This window comes from Podarcis gaigeae (assembly GCF_964106915.1).
Source record: "Podarcis gaigeae genome assembly, chromosome: 17".
Classification (NCBI taxonomy): domain Eukaryota; kingdom Metazoa; phylum Chordata; class Lepidosauria; order Squamata; family Lacertidae; genus Podarcis; species Podarcis gaigeae.
In genome coordinates, this window is record NC_139694.1 from 16,842,617 (window position 1) to 16,858,472 (window position 15,856).

General features: G+C 44.0%; 1 protein-coding gene across 1 annotated transcript in view; it reads right to left on the minus strand.

The window, feature by feature from the left end:
- LINGO2 (leucine rich repeat and Ig domain containing 2) overlaps nucleotides 1-10,526 on the minus strand; it is a 536,253-nt gene extending 525,727 nt beyond the window's left edge. Inside the window, exon 1 of the mRNA XM_083719064.1 lies at nucleotides 9,309-10,526. The gene's annotated coding sequence lies outside the window, so the exon portion shown is untranslated. The remainder of the gene's footprint in view (nucleotides 1-9,308) is intronic.
- Nucleotides 10,527-15,856: the final 5,330 nt, after the last annotated feature.

Sequence of the window (15,856 nt, forward strand, 5' to 3'; positions counted from 1 at the left end):
TTCAGAGAAAAATCACACAAGTCCCTGTTTAGAAGATATGGCAGCATGAAGTACTGAAACAGATTCCAGTCACATTCAGTTTGACAGAGAAAACTCAATTCCACTCTAGACTGCTAACAGAAGTCTATGAAATAGTATTGGACTCAAACATTCTTTCAACTTGCAATTAATTCTACGAAACAGAACAGCAAAATAGGTTTCGGAGATAGCCAAGGTAGTGCTCTCGAGAATGTTGTTAGATTAAAATTGGCATGAGCCCCAGCTAGTACAGGCAGTGGTCAATGATGACACACGTTGACTCCAACATCATCAATATGGAGGACACCGTATTAGCTACTCCTGTATAGAACAGAGCTCACTCCCCAACAGTCATTGCTTGGAAATAGCAGCCTTAGCTTAACCACTTTTACTCAGAAGGAAGGACCTCCAAGCCCAGTGGAACTTAATTTTCAACTAAATACTCAGAGGACTTTTTATTAAGTCACTTATCATCATATACATACACAACTTCTTCATTTCCCACCCCTCCATAACCCATCAATTGCTTCCATTCTTCCTTAAAAAGTTGTCATTATGTCCTCTTAGTTTAGCAGTCAATTTTGCAACTTCTACATAGTCCATCAGTTTTATAAGCCATTCATCCTTGGTTGGTAATCCTCCTGCTTTTGACTTCTGTGCATATAAAGTTCTAGCTGCTGTTGTCGCATAAATATATTAGTCAGCTTTCTTGGGACCTCTGTTCCCATTATTCCTAGTAAAAAAAGGGTTTTGTCAGCTTAAACATCCTTTTCAATTCATTATATATCATTTCCCAAAAACGCTTCACCTGCACATGTAAAAGAGATGTAGAATTGTGTGCCATCAGCATATTGCTGACAACGTACTCCAAAACTTTGGGTGACCCCACTCAGCAGTTTCTTGTAGATGTTAAACAGCATGGGGGATAAAATGAAACCCTGAGGAACCCCATACTGAAAGTTCCATAGGGCCAAAGAGCACTGCCCAAGCATCACCCCTTGGAAATGACCATCCAAGTAGGACTGGAAGCACTGCAAATCAGTACCACCTAACTTGGACAGCTCCAGAAGGATACCAAAAGCTGATGAGAGGTTGAGTAGAATCAGCCACAACATATTTCCAGAGACAAAAGCAGGGCAACCAAAGCAGCTTCTGTGCCCAAACTGGGCAAAACAGTTTCCTCCAAGAATGCCTGGATCTGGGCCATGATCACCTGCTCAAGAACCTTGCCCAAGAAGGTGAGATTGGCAACTATCTGGTAATTACTTAAATTTTCTGAATCAGGAGAGTTTCTTCAAGCAGGCAGGGACCTCCACTTCTCACAGACAGGCAGTAAATCACCTTCCTGGTCCAGCCAGCTGTCCCCTCCCTTCCATTTTTTATCAGCCAAGATGGGCAAGGGCACAAGTGGTCACCCTGACCAATCCAAGCACCTTTTCTACATCCTTGAGCCTTACTAACTGAAACACATCCAACGTAACACAACTAGACACCTCTCGAGATTCATTTGCTATAACAGTGGAGTCAAGGTCCCACTGGATGCAAGCAATTTTTTCCTCAAAATTGAATCTCAGAAGTTATCTCCCCACCTTCCTATATCAGGGGCCTGAACTGGCGCTCTTCTTTTTGTTTATGGAAGAGACGCTTCAGAACCGATCCCATGTCAAATAATCATATTACATTTATTGTTATACATATTCATATGCACTTATTTTAACAGAAAGAGCACTACTCTGGTAAACCCTACTCCAAGACAAGGGCCAACACAGAATTGCCCTCTCCTAGCAAAAATTGTACACGCAAGCATTACAATGAAATAGCCGGGAGTCCATCAATTAAAAAATGAAATTTCTCAGCAAAGCAGACAGACATCAGATTCAAGGTTCAAAGTGAATTCAAGATTAGCTTCTCATCAGACACATACCTCCTAGAGGTTTGATTGCAAATAATCATCACAGGTATTATTTTATGGCTGTTTTCTGTGGAAAGGAGGGGGAGGGAAGAATACCAGGAACAAAACAAAATACTTGGCTTGCCTCCCTCCAACAGAAAGTGGGTCACTGAAATGTCACTCAAACATGCCAAGAACAGTTTCCATTTGCATGGCAGAAATCCACAAATCAAGCTGGAACTAAGCTAGTTAAGTTTTGAGGAGGGAGGGAGAAGTGGGTTATGATTCACTCTGTGCATCTACTCTTTACGTGTTAATTTGTGGGAAGCCATGGTGGTTATACACCACAAGAAAACATAATAAATGAGGAAACTTTGCAATACAGGTGATCATTTAATACTTCTCATTACCATCAACTTATAGTTTGTTATCTGATAAATAGAAAGCATTCTTCCTTAGAAAACATATCTAGAAAAGCAGGGGGGTGTTTTTGTTCTTTAAAGGGGAAGAATAGGTTGAATAACAAACTCAATTAAATTCATTTTACACCAACCATCAGACCAACTCTTCAAAGAACTGTAAATGGATCTAACCCAGAAGGGGATTTAATTGTATCTTCCATTTGCACAAAGCATTGTTTTCCCTCTTAAACCAGGACTTGCAGATTTAAAAGGTATGAACATAGAAATGTTTCAGTTGATAGAACGGGAAGGAATGCATTTGCTGGTCTGAAGTCCATCAACCTCAGCATGGCTGATTCTCAGCTTGGTGTAAGAGAAGAAACCACAGAATGTCAATGACTCAGTGTAAAAGCATTAATTGAAAAAATACATCTTACAAGTGTGTGAGTGTGTGTGTGTGTGTGTGTGTGTGAGAGAGAGAGAGAGAGAGAGAGAGAGAGAAATAACAACCTCTTAATTTAGGCCCATGATGTAGAACAGAAGTTAAACTGACAAGCACACTGAGAAATATATAAGATTAAATCCATTTGATCTGTAAAATATGCCCATATGTGAAGCATTAAGAAGAGACTTCATGTGAATAAGGAATCCTAGTCAACAGGGTGCAGAAAAGTAAGTTACCAATATCACATCTAACCAAAGTTCATTCTGAAGCAATGGATCAAAGAAATGTGTGCAACTTCTGAGCTACTGAGATCTCTCCAGGGATGGACCTGCTCAGCAACTAAAGTACTACCATTTGTAAAGGTTAATAATAATAATAATAATTTATTATTTATACCCCGCCCATCTGGCTGGGTTTCCCCAGCCACTCTGGGCGGCTTCCAACAGAATATTAAAATACAATAGTCTATTAAACATTAAAAGCTTCCCTAAACAGGGCTGCCTTCAGATGTCTTCTAAAAGTCTGGCAGTTGTTTAAATGTATGTATGTATGTATCTATGTATGCAAACCTGTATTAGGACTGTAGGAAGTGAACTGGAAGGTCTATATTGGGATACCCAATCTCTCCTAGCTTGATTTCTCAACTATTTCAAGACCATTCCAGTTCTTCTCATATGCCCCAATTCCACAAACCATCAATTGAACCTTGTTGAGTGACTTAGTGAATTTTTTAGATCAATCTGTGCTCTCACCCTTTGTTCAGACAGTTCCATAGACTCACTAAAGAGAACAGCCAGTGTGGTGTAGTGGTTAAGAGTGGTGGACTCGTAATCTGGTGAACTGGGTTCACGTCTCCGCTCCTCCACATGCAGCTGCTGGGTGGCCTTGGGCTAGTCACACTTCTTTGAAGTCTCTCAGCCCCACTCACCTCACAGAGTGTTTGTTGTGGGGGAGGAAGGGAAAGGAGAATGTTAGCCACTTTGAGACTCCTTTGGGTAGATAAAGCAGGATATCAAATCCAAACTCTTCCTCTTCTTCTTAAATTAATAAAAACAGTCCCAACTTTGGACTACATATTGGTGCAGACTTTTTTTACATTACCATGAAAGCAAGCCTTCCCTTCCTACCTGACTATAGCTGTCAACTTTTCCCTTTTCTTGCAAGGAATCCTATTCGGAATAAGGGAATTTCCCTTAAAAAAAGGGAAACGTTGACAGCTATGTCCCTGACCCCCCACCACAGCTGATGTGTATCTCTTTCCATCCTGATAAAAGAACCATTAAGGTTCACCTATGATGGTAAAGAGACCAACTGACTACCTTCGAGACCACACAGGGCCAGCCCTACCATTGGAGAGAGTGAAACTGCCACCTCAGGCAGCATAAACTGGGGCGGAAGAGGAAGTGAAGCAGCACTGGAGATCAAAGCTGTGCAAGCTACTGATCCTGCTAAGTTAGCCTGCTTCCCACAGACACAGTGAAGGAGGCTCTCCATTTGCCAGCATCCAAGTAAGAGCTGCTTGACAGTGGAACGGTCTCCCTCGGGAGGTGGTGGACTCTCCTCGCTTGGAGGTTTTTAAGCAGAGGTTGGGTGGCCATCTGTCATGGATGCTTTAGCTGAGATTTCTACCTTGCAGTGGGGATTGAACTAATAAAAATAAATTTCTATATACCCCACCCTCCCCAGCCAGAGCCGGGCTCAGGGCGGCTAACACCAGTAAAATTATAATAAAAACATAATGGGGGGGGACCAATTTAAAATACAGGTTAAAATGCAATTTAAAATGCAGCCTCATTTTAAAAGTAGCCCATAGATCAAAACCATAAGGGGAGGGAGACATAAGGGTCAGACTGAGTCCAAACCAAAGGCCCTGCGGAAAGATGTCAAGTCCCACAGGGCCCTAGTCTCTTGTGACAGAGCATTCCACCAAGTCGGGGCCAGTACTGAAAAGGCCCTGGCCCTAGTTGAAACCAGTCTAACCAACTTGCAACTTGGGACCTCCAAAATGTTGTCATTTGTGGACCTTAAGGTCCTCCGTGGGGCATACCAGGAGAGACGGTCCTGTAGGTACTAGATGACCCTTGCGGTCCTTTCCAACTCTACAATTCTTCTGCCAGTGTGGTCAGGCTTCTGTACCTGGAAGAGGGAGGGCTTCTTATCCACCGCAGGTAGCAAAGTGCCACCTTCATTGTCACAACTATATCTATACTGCCCCAGAATATAGAGCTTAATTTGTCACCACTCGTTAAACGGATTACAGGGCTCAGAGGTAGCTCATCCGCCACAGACAACCATCTCTACCACTTTGTCTTTTCCTCAGCTCTTACTACACAGGAAAACATTTCCACCTAGAGCCCTTTCACAGAATATCTAGAAACAAAATATTTGCAGAGAGCTATTGCCATTGTACCTAAAGAGCCAATCACAGGGAATGGCAATACCCTTTATTTAGCCACACCTTTTACATTCAGTAATTCAGTTTGCGAAAAGAAATTTCAGAGATGTGATGCAGTCACATTTAATTTGTGTATTATAGGTAACACTGTAGGTTAGATGTTTCTTTTTTTGTTGTTTTAAAAAAGGGAAATGAGAAGGCATTTTAAACAGAACGTTATATTTAGTAGCCAGGTCACAATACTGGAAAATGAACACGCATTCCCTACATTCTCCGTCGCAGCAAGAAACCTTTTCATGGTTGTGCTCCCTAGAATGGGAGTTGCCTCTAGCAGAGCGGTGGCATTTTGATAGCGAAGACAAGTGACACAGAATAAGCTTTATAGATGGTCTGCTCTTGGAGGCTGTGTGCACATTTATCTGGGAGTAAGCATAATTGAACACAGTGGAATTTGCTTCTGGGTTGGCATGCACAGCACTGGGCTATACATTGACTCTGTCCTGCAATCTAAATGTTGCATACTTCTTTCATCCTGTAGCTTCCCATGTGCTTGCAGACTACTGCCCAATTCCCATTGATGTGAGATTGTGCACTACACAGCACATGACTCACAAGTGCTTTGAGGTATATTTCATGCGGCCGTTCTCTCCAGCCCCTAAAAAATCCACACAAGACCACAAGAATAATTTTTATTCATTCTTCTTTTTGCAGGTCATGCTTTCTTTCTCTAAAGTACAGCCCCCAGGTGATTAATTTCACACTTAAGGCATTCTCGCTGTGTTTTGAGCTAATACGAAGGCAGCTCTTTTCAACATCAAAACCGTATATTTTAACATGCCTCTCATTTCTTGGCAAGCCACTCAAGTTTTCAGCTATATTTGAGAGAAACGCAGTCAGCAAGGCTTCATAATTTCTTTTTTTTAAAAAAAAAAAATGTTACTCCAAAATGACAACGGTTCAAACAGCTCCAAAATAAAGAACAGGAAAGCTGAATAGACAAATGCTGTTAGTAAGCCTTTGATCTGAAGGCTGCAACCAGCATTAAAACCATATTGAAAACACAATTATTACAAAGGACATGAAACAATATCTCGCAAGTGCTGAAGAAATTTCAAACTTTTCCATAATGGGCAAAGCTACACAGGCTCACAAAAACCAGTGGCTATAGATTTTTGTCATCACAAGCAACATCAATGTGAACACTTCTGTATTTGCTAGACACCTCCTATTACTGCATATTGCAAAGATATGCTTCGTGACATGAACTTGGCAGCAATTAAAACCTTCGCTTTAGAAACAAGACAGTTTCTACATAGCATGTCAGCCCCTCTCATGTATGAGACAAATAATGATCTTTCAAAATAATGCAGTGATCATCGCAGCCTTTGCATGCAATGGATCTTCCTCGCATTGAAAATACTGTGAAGGCTTACACCACCTGCAAATAGTAATTCCGCCCATCAATGCTACATTAATGGTTTCCTCCTCCTTTTAAGCTCCTATCAGCACCTTACACCCACCCTCACAACCTGCAACCTAAGCATTTGTATTCAAACTGCAAAGCAAATATCTGGCCTGGATGGAGAGAGTGAAGAACCATTAATATTTTTTCTAGCACACACAAATAAACAGGAATGGGTTTTCTTTCTCCCAACTCAAATCACCTGCTAAACACACATACCCTGACCATAATATGATAGGGGACAGCTGAAAGCAGAACATTGTGTGCCTTGTGAGCCTTATCAGTCAAACCATTTCAGCTGACCATGTTTCCCCTTGCAGCCTAGACATCAGAAACCAGAGCCACCTAGAGGAAGACAATTTTTCTTCTGTCTCTGCCTAGTGGTCATCCAAGAGGAGATTCCTGGCTTTTCCAGAGCCTTCACTATTTGTTAAGGTGCTGTTTACAGATAGGTAGCCGTGTTGGTCTGCCATAGTCAAAACAAAAAAAATTCCTTCCAGTAGCACCTTAAAGACCAACTAAGTCAGTTCTTGGTATGAGCTTTTGTGTGCATGCACACTTCTTCAGATACACTGAAACAGGGTCTAGAAACTTCTGTTTCAGTGTATCTGAAGAAGTGTGCATGCACACGAAAGCTCATACCAAGAACTGACTTAGTTGGTCTTTAAGGTGCTACTGGAAGGAATTTTTTTTGTTAAGGTGCTGTGATTCTATGGCATGGAGACACACCCCAAATCCCAGGCAAGGATAAATAAATAGTAATCTGTAGTATAGGGAAGCTTTTAAATGTTTTATTATATTTTTATATATGTTGGAAGCTGTCTAGAGTGGCTTGGGGCAACCCAGTAAGATGGGTGGGGCACAAATAATATTATTTGTTGTTGTTTGAGGGCTACATCTCCCTCCACATGGCACCTTTTCAGTACCAACTATGCCAGTTGTATCCCGAAGCCTCATGGCAGAGTGCCAGAAGAAACTCTGAAGGTAGTGACAACATGGCAACATCCTTTAGGTTGCTGCAGGTTTTTGCTTCTTTCAGAATCTTCCCAACCCTCACCCTCACTCACCCATGGGTGCTCACTAGCTAGATGCAGCATGCAACACATTGAATCCTGACCAAGCTCTCTCTCTCTCTCTCTCGAAGATCACACTCAGGAAAGAGAGGACTCCAGCTCTGACCAAAGTGGACTACTGGAGGAGCCGAGAATTGAAACATTTCTGAAAATGAATGGAGAAGACTATGTAAGAGGAAGGGAAAGGTTTAGTGAAATCTTGTGTGAGAGAGAGAGTGGGTGTGAGTTATGCAAGCTTCAAAATAAAATAAAATACAAAAAAATAGTATTTGTGGGAGGGAGGTTGTTGGTTTGCCTTTGTTTTAAACTTTTGAATATTGCATTTTGTGTGTTTATGTGGTGAACTGCCCTGTGATCTCTGGGTGAAGGGTGGCATACAAATTTATTAAGACTCTGATGTTGTGTGGAAATGATATGAAGGGGCTGCATTGAGAAGATCCGAAATCCCTGAATTCTGGTGCTTGTTAAATAGAAAATGCGGGAAACAAAAAACCACAGCCTACCCCGCCCTCGCAGGAGGAAAAGCCAAGAGTAAGGCAAACAAACTACCAACAAAACAACAACTAAAACCCCAAACCCATTCTCCTTCCATCCTTGCTGGTTTGCTCTCTCTTTAACGCCACTGAAAAATGGGTCACCCAAAAAGCTCTTGCCTGTGGGAAAATCAAGAAACAGCAATGTAGCAAGGGGGCTGAGGAAGGTTCAGAAATTTATTTTTCTGAAATATTAACGAGCCCTATGCCGAGAGAAACATCTAGGCTGGATTTTTTTTCCGCCCTCCCGCAGAGAAAAGAGGGGTGTGAGCGACTGGCAGCACGCAGAAGAGCATTTCCGGAAGGGATAAACTTAAGAGGCAAGGTAAAGTTTCAGGAGAGAAAAGGGGTAGGAAAAGGAAAAGCAGAGACCCCACCCACCCCAAATCCCGCTCTCCCTCAGGTGCTGCTGTGACACCACCAACCCTATTCTCCAGGATCCTAATTCTCTCTTTCGCTCGCTTTTTCCCCTCCTCTTCAACCTTCTCCATCTCACGCTCCCGGGGAACCTCTAGTGGACGAAAACGGAGGCGCCCCTTCTGATGAACACGAGTCTCTTACCACCGGAGTTAAAATCCCTTAGACAACTATCTGCTTTGTAACTGAAAAGCTCGACTGGACTATCGGGCAAATTCTATGCCTCCCCCTTCTCCCACAGAGAGAAGAACCCACACGCGTTGGGTTCCTTAGGACTAAGAAGACCAGGATGCTGACCCCCAACGTCCATCCTTGCGCGCCGCACATACGGATAGAGCCAAGGGGGGGGGGGGGGGGCGGAATATGACAAGCCTCCATAGCTGTGAGATTAAACATTGCAAAGTACAAATGGAGGATTCCCCCCCCCCCCACCCCATTCACCCACCTTCCTATCTGCAATCTCCCATCCGATTTATATGGACAATAACTTTCCCTCGGATTGGCGAGAGCGAGAGAGAAAGAGAGAGAACGCCGGCGCAGCTGCAAAGATCGTTTGGTAACTAGATTGCACTTTTTACTGAGAAAGGGTGGAGTGGAATCTAGAACGTATATTTTTTGGGGGGAGGGCATTAAGGATATAATGGGGAGAGCGCAAACGGAGAGATCCCCTTACCCGGATGCCGTCTGAATTCTCCTCGGCGTCCTTTAACACAACCAAGCTGGTCTCTCTCCACAACCACGCGCGCACACGCGCGATCCGCGCCGGGCTTCTAATTCCACGGTTTCTCTCGCCGACGGGAAGGAAGAAATAGGGCGAAAGCGGAGGCGCAATCCTCACTCACATTGCCACGCCACAGGCATCGACGGCGGCGAGAGGGTGGGCAGGGAAGCCTCGCCGCTTCTCCAAGTTGTCTTGCGTACACGTCTATCTATCTGTTGGCAGGTTTTCCACAATAAAGATCCCCGAGATGAAGGCGACCAAAAAAAAAGAAAAGAAAAGAAAAGAAAAGAAACGTGGGGGGAGGACGGGGGAGCTTCCCCAATCAGTTGCTGCTGCCTCCTTTTTTTGCTCGTTAATTGGCAACCCTTTAAAAAGAAGAGGAAAGGCTTTTTACTCCGAATTGCCTTTTTTTCGGGGGGGGGGGGTCGTTTGTTTGTCTGTATGCAGGGACCGGATTCTCAAGTCCAGATTCTCAATGACTCCAAGGAGATGGCTTCTTCCCCGCGAGGCTTTCGCAGCGCGCTCCGCTTGCAACGCGGCTGCCTTCCACGGTGGAAACTTTCAGGTGGAGAAGGAAACAGCGGCGGTAGTGGCAGCATCTAGCGAGCAAGCGAGCAAGCCCAGGTCTAGGTGAGGATGGGCGGGCGGGTGCTTGCGCGTGTGCAAAAAAGAAACACACACACACAAAACACACACACACTGGTTCTTTCCAGGGCTCGAACACGGGCCGCTGAAGTCCCGCAGCAGAGGGGTGAGGGGTGGGTGGGGGACAGTGGGAAATGCAAAATAAAACGATGCACGCACCTCCCCAAAAAAACCCAACGACTCTCCGGCGCCCTAGAGCCGTGTAGCAAGCCAGCCAAGGTCCTTCGTCTCCCCTTTCTCACGACCAGCTGTTCCGACGCTGCGATCTTCGCAAACGGCTACAGCCGAGGCGAGCGGCTTAACTCTTTCCCTTCCGCGCTCCGCGCTGCTCCCAGGAAAGGAAGGAGTAGCTGCCGCGTCTGCCCTTGCAGTTGGGCTGGGAGCTCCAGGGAGTGCCGCATTTCTCCGAGTAAGCGCGCAAAGATTCCCCCTTCTCCCTCCCCCCGGCCGCGGTTCCTCCTCCTCCTCCCCAGCGTGACCTGATTAGCTACAGCAGGGAAAGAGGACGCAGGCAGCGCCTTCCCAGCTAGCAGTAACGCGTCCGCCATGGATGCGCGCCGGCGTCTTGGTGGACGCTTTTGCGGAGACGCTCCTATTCGGAGGTTAGCGGGAGCAGGTGGGACGCTCAGCTGGCGGAGGGGAAAGGACCACCCAGGCGGTTTGGGAAAGGTCTGGGCAGCCTGATCCTACGCAGCAGCGCAACAGAGGATCTGGATGCCTGAAGGAGAGAAAGCTAAGAGCTCCTGCACTTTTTCTTCCCCGCAGGAGATTCGCTTTTCTCCTGGAGGCACTAGGAGAAGACGAATTCATGAATGGAACTGAAGCTCGTGTACCGTTTTATTTCTGAGCACAGGGGATTGCTAGAAATAGACGGATCCGTTTGCCCGATCCGATTTAATATCCGCGATTCCTTCGGAATAGCTCTACGTAGGATCGGCTGATAAAACGTTCCTGCTAGGTCCCTTTCCTGCGCCCCTTTTCTTCGAAGAACCCACTGAATGCTCAGTAGGGTTGTATTCGCTTGTAGCGCCATGCCCGCCATCCTATGCGTATGCGCACAGAATTGCAGAAATTGAAACTCTTTTCCGCTCCGAGCCTGGGAAGCAAATCACATTGGTCTGAGATTTACTTCAAAGTAAGCATACCTAGGATTGGGACCAGGGTGCCAACTTGAATAAAATATTTTTTGGGGGGGAGCAGGGAAGCAACTATGAAACTGAAAGCATCTTAAGCATAACTAAAGGAAAAGCAGCAGAAAAATCAAGAAGAATCTAGAGACCTTTAAATAATAAAATTATAACTTATAATTATAATTATATTATTTATACCCCGCCCATCTGGCTGGGCTTCCCCAGCCGCTCTGGGCGGCTTCCAACAAAATATTAAAATACAGTAATTCATCAGAGATTAAAAGCTTCCCTAAACAGGGCTGCCTTCAGATGTCTTCTAAAAGTCTGTGCAGCAAGGAGGTCACTATGCTTTAGACTGCAATCTCATGCACGCTTACCTGGGAGTTAACCCCACGCAACTTAATGGAATGCGATTCTGAGTTGAGTTGTATAGGATAATATTGAAAGACTAGGTAAAGGTAAAGGTACCCCTGCCCGTACGGGCCAGTCTTGACAGACTCTGGGGTTGTGCGCCCATCTCACTTAAGAGGCCAGGGGCCAGCGCTGTCCAGAGACACTTCCGGGTCACGTGGCCAGCATGACATCGCTGCTCTGGCGAGCCAGAGCCGCACACGGAAACGCCGTTTACCTTCCCACTAGAAAGCGGTCCCTATTTATCTATTTGCACCCGGAGGTGCTTTCGAACTGCTAGGTTGGCAGGTGCTGGGACCGAATGACGGGAGCGCACCCCGCCGCAGGGATTCGAACCGCCGACCTTTCGATCGGCAAGTCTTAGGCGCTGAGGCTTTAACCCACAGCGCCACCTGCGTCCATTGAAAGACTAGGCATACCTATTTTAGAGCAAGTCCCTTTCAACCTGAGCCCTTTCAATGGTCCAACTTTCAATGGGACTTGTTTCTGCAGCTTTTTGTGGATTGTTCCAGTGTGTGTGATCAAGTCAAAGGGAATCATGGAATTGTAGATTTGGAAGGGGACCCTGAGGATCATCTAGTCCAACCCCCTGCAATGCAGGAATATGTGGCTGCACTTATAAGTCCATGTCAAAATCCTGTTCATCTCAGAATTGATGGGCATGTATATATTTATGGAGCAAGCTTGTTTTTCTCCTGCTCTGGAGGGTAGGACTCGAACCAATGGCTTCAAGTTACAATAAAGGAGTTTCCAACTAAATATATGAAAAAACCTCCTGATTGTAAGAGATGTTCAACAGTGGAATGGAGTCCCTCAGGAGGTTGTAGACTTTCCTTCCTTGGAGGTTTTTAAGCAGAGGTTGGATGGACATCTGTCATGGATGCGTTAGCTGAGATTCCTACATTGCAGTGGGTTCGGATTAGACTTGGGTCCCTTCCTATTCTACAATTCTATCATCCTGTTATATATATAATCATGCATGCATCCACACACACATACACATGCAAGAAGGCATGATTCGCCACCGTTGCTCTGGAACAACAAGTTAGGCCACAAATAAGCTGAATTCACACAGCAGTTGATTCTGTTTCACGGGTATTTCTCTAACGATTAATTTCTGCTTTATATTTGAGCTTTCACATGACGTAAAAGTCACTTCCAGAGATAAAGTGCAATATTACACAAGTTTAATGCTCATTTCCGTGTTCTTTGCAAGCTTTTTTTTTATTTCTGAAAGCAAAATAATGCAGAAACACATCCTAGACTTGCACTGTACATTTCTGGAAGTGGCTTTCACACCACGTGAAAGCTCAGATATAATGCAGAAATTAACAGTTAGAAGATGTCAGGAAAATATAATAAACTACTGTGTGAATGCAGCCAGAGACGGGAGTTGGTATATAGCACTCATTAACTCCTAATCACAGCCAGCGCTTACAACACAATCTAAGAATGGTCTCAATCCATCCGTGGGGCTCTCTGCTAGTGTTTTAATAACAGCTGCTTATATAACTCAAGAATTGGATTCCCCATCTCCTGGGTGTCACCCTCTGCTAACATCAGTAGCTAACTTTTTATTTAGTTCAACCAGCTTCCTGTGGTTTGGGTGGTGGTGTGGGGGGAAATTCAATTCAGTTTGCATTTAAAGGCAAACATACCCAATTTGCACTCTCCATGACAATATGCAAACAGCCACATCCTTCAAGATTTGCTCTTCTCTGGATTCTACAATGCAGTTCTCCAGTCAAGTGATGTTTACAAAGATGCACATCCTACAGTAAAATATACATTAAAATATGCACATACCAGGATACATAGGAAAATAGGATACATAACATTGGGGGAATTTACTTGGACAAAATGTGTCTATTGGGGCAAAAGTGCATACAAAAAAGCATATATACTAGGAGAAATTTTAAAAGAATTTTTTAATTAATAGTTTCCAACATAAAATAACTTAAGTTATTTTGACTGAAATTTGGAAAAAAAAATCCTCAGGTACCCCCAGAAAGAGGCAGAAAAATTCATTTTTTAAAAGAAGAAGACTAGAGGACAGATTTTGGCACAGACATAGTTTTTATGGCAGGCAATAAGGTTTTCTTCTAAACCTGAGTTAGGCACCCTGTGGCCCCCCAGATGTTGTTGAACTTCAGCTCCTATCAACTGCTGCCAGCATGGCCATTGGCAAGGGATGATGGGAGATGTGGTTCAACAACATCTGGAGGGATCACAGGCTTCTTATTCCTGTCCTAGACTTGAAGCATTGGATGGACAAGCACACTTCTATGGATTTTGGGTCTTAATCTGAAAATAAAGACCTGTAAATAAAATTCTGCTTCAAAAACTGCTTTGTTTACCTGCAAGATGCTCCGTGATCATAGGAATAAACTTAACCATTTCCATGATATGCCTACATATTTCCTTCTGAAACATTTGCTACCCATTATATTTTATTTTCTTTGCTTCTTCATCTTCTTTTACAACACTTTGTTGAGTTTTTTAAATGGTTCTTTCTTGAACAAAACTACAAGCATAGATCTGGTTTTTAAAAAAATCTATGGTTTTCCCATTATTGCAATAAAACAGTACAGTCCCTTATTTCCACCCCACTGTCTCCCCCACCTTCATGCTTTATTTATTTATTTATTTATTTTAGTTGCAGCATTTTCATCTCTGATATCCAGTACTGTACTTAAGCATATTATAACTGCTCAGATTCACATGCTGAAAATAAAAAATGAAAATATATCCTGTTACTCTCCCCCCAGAAATCCCTAAATTATGAACATGTTTAATATACATTGTTACAGGATTCATCTGATAAGGAGGAGTCTCAGGTTTTAGTGGTTTAAAGGGGGCAGAAGGGTTGCTTAATGTTCCTTAAGACTTGGTGGCTAAGCTGCAAACCACAGCTATTTTTAGGTAAATTACAGTCAAATGGCCCTGAATCGAAATCAAGGGGACTTAATTAGTAAGGACTAATTTCCCCCATTGATTTCAGTGGTATTTAAGCAGGATATACTTGGTCTGGATCCAACTCTATATTTTGTATAGATAAATTGCAATAATAGGTTGGGTTTGACTGATGGCTCAATGGATTCTGGTGACAGCTACATGTATAGGCTGGAATAGTAGCGATTGTGCTACTGGAAGCATTTCTGAAAGTTTTTCACTGTAGCTGATCAAACGCTTGCATCTGCTTTTTAACCTTTTTTTTCAGCCAGATGATTGGCTACAGTGAAAACTTTCAAAACATCTCCAGCTGCAAATGTAGCTATTTGAGACCTCTGGGAATTATCTACTTAGCTTTTAAAGTAATCATTTCTCTGAAAGCACTGTGCTGTAACACCAATACATATTTTGGGGAAAATCTAGAGAGATTTCTTTAAAAATAAAATAAAATATAACACATTGAGTTAAAATAACCCTCACAACTAGTTTCTTGGAAGTTGAAGGGGTTGGGGAGTTGTGTTGCTTTCAGAAAACATTCTGGATTTTTTGGGTGTGCAGTGTGGAGGTGAACCACCATGGAATAGGAACTTCAGAGTGGAAGAACAACCATCAAAAATACATCATGGGGAGGCAGGAAAAAGGAAGGACGGAAGGAAGGAAGTAGGGAGGAAGGAAGGAAGGAAGGAAGGAAGGAAGGAAGGAAGGAAGGAAGGAACAAGCATCATCAGAACACTTATTGGTCTGTGATGATAGCAACATGACAGTTTTTTGAGCTATGAAGGGAACCAAGCTACCTAAGTGATTATAACCAATGGAGACTGCTCTATTAGAGTGAAGGAGGAACTGCCCCACCAGTCTCAGTCTGCCCTCAGCCAGCCCCCATTTGCTTGCCTTACATACAACCAATCCAGGGGATGCCATTATCTGTCAGCTTCCTCCACCTTAGTCTCTGTGTTACTGCTGCAAGACTCAGTAGGGAAAGGATGGAGACAAGAACGGACTTAATTGGCTCCACCTGCCATTGGCTGTCTGGTGCCACCTACTGTTGGTGCTGAAGGAGACTCTTGAGAGTCCCATGGACTGCAAGAAGATCAAACCTATCCATTCTTAAGGAAATCAGCCCTGAGTGCTCACTGGAAGGACAGAGCCTGAAGCTGAGGCTCCAATACTTTGGTCACCTCATTAGAAGAGAAGACTCCCTGGAAAAGACCCTGATGCTGGGAAAGATTGTGGGCACAAGGAGAAGGAGACGACAGAGGTCGAGATGGTTGGACAGTGTTCTCGAAGCTACGAACATGAGTTTGACCAAGCTGCGGGAGGCAGTGGAAGACAGGAGTGCCTGGCGTGCTCTGGTCCATGGGG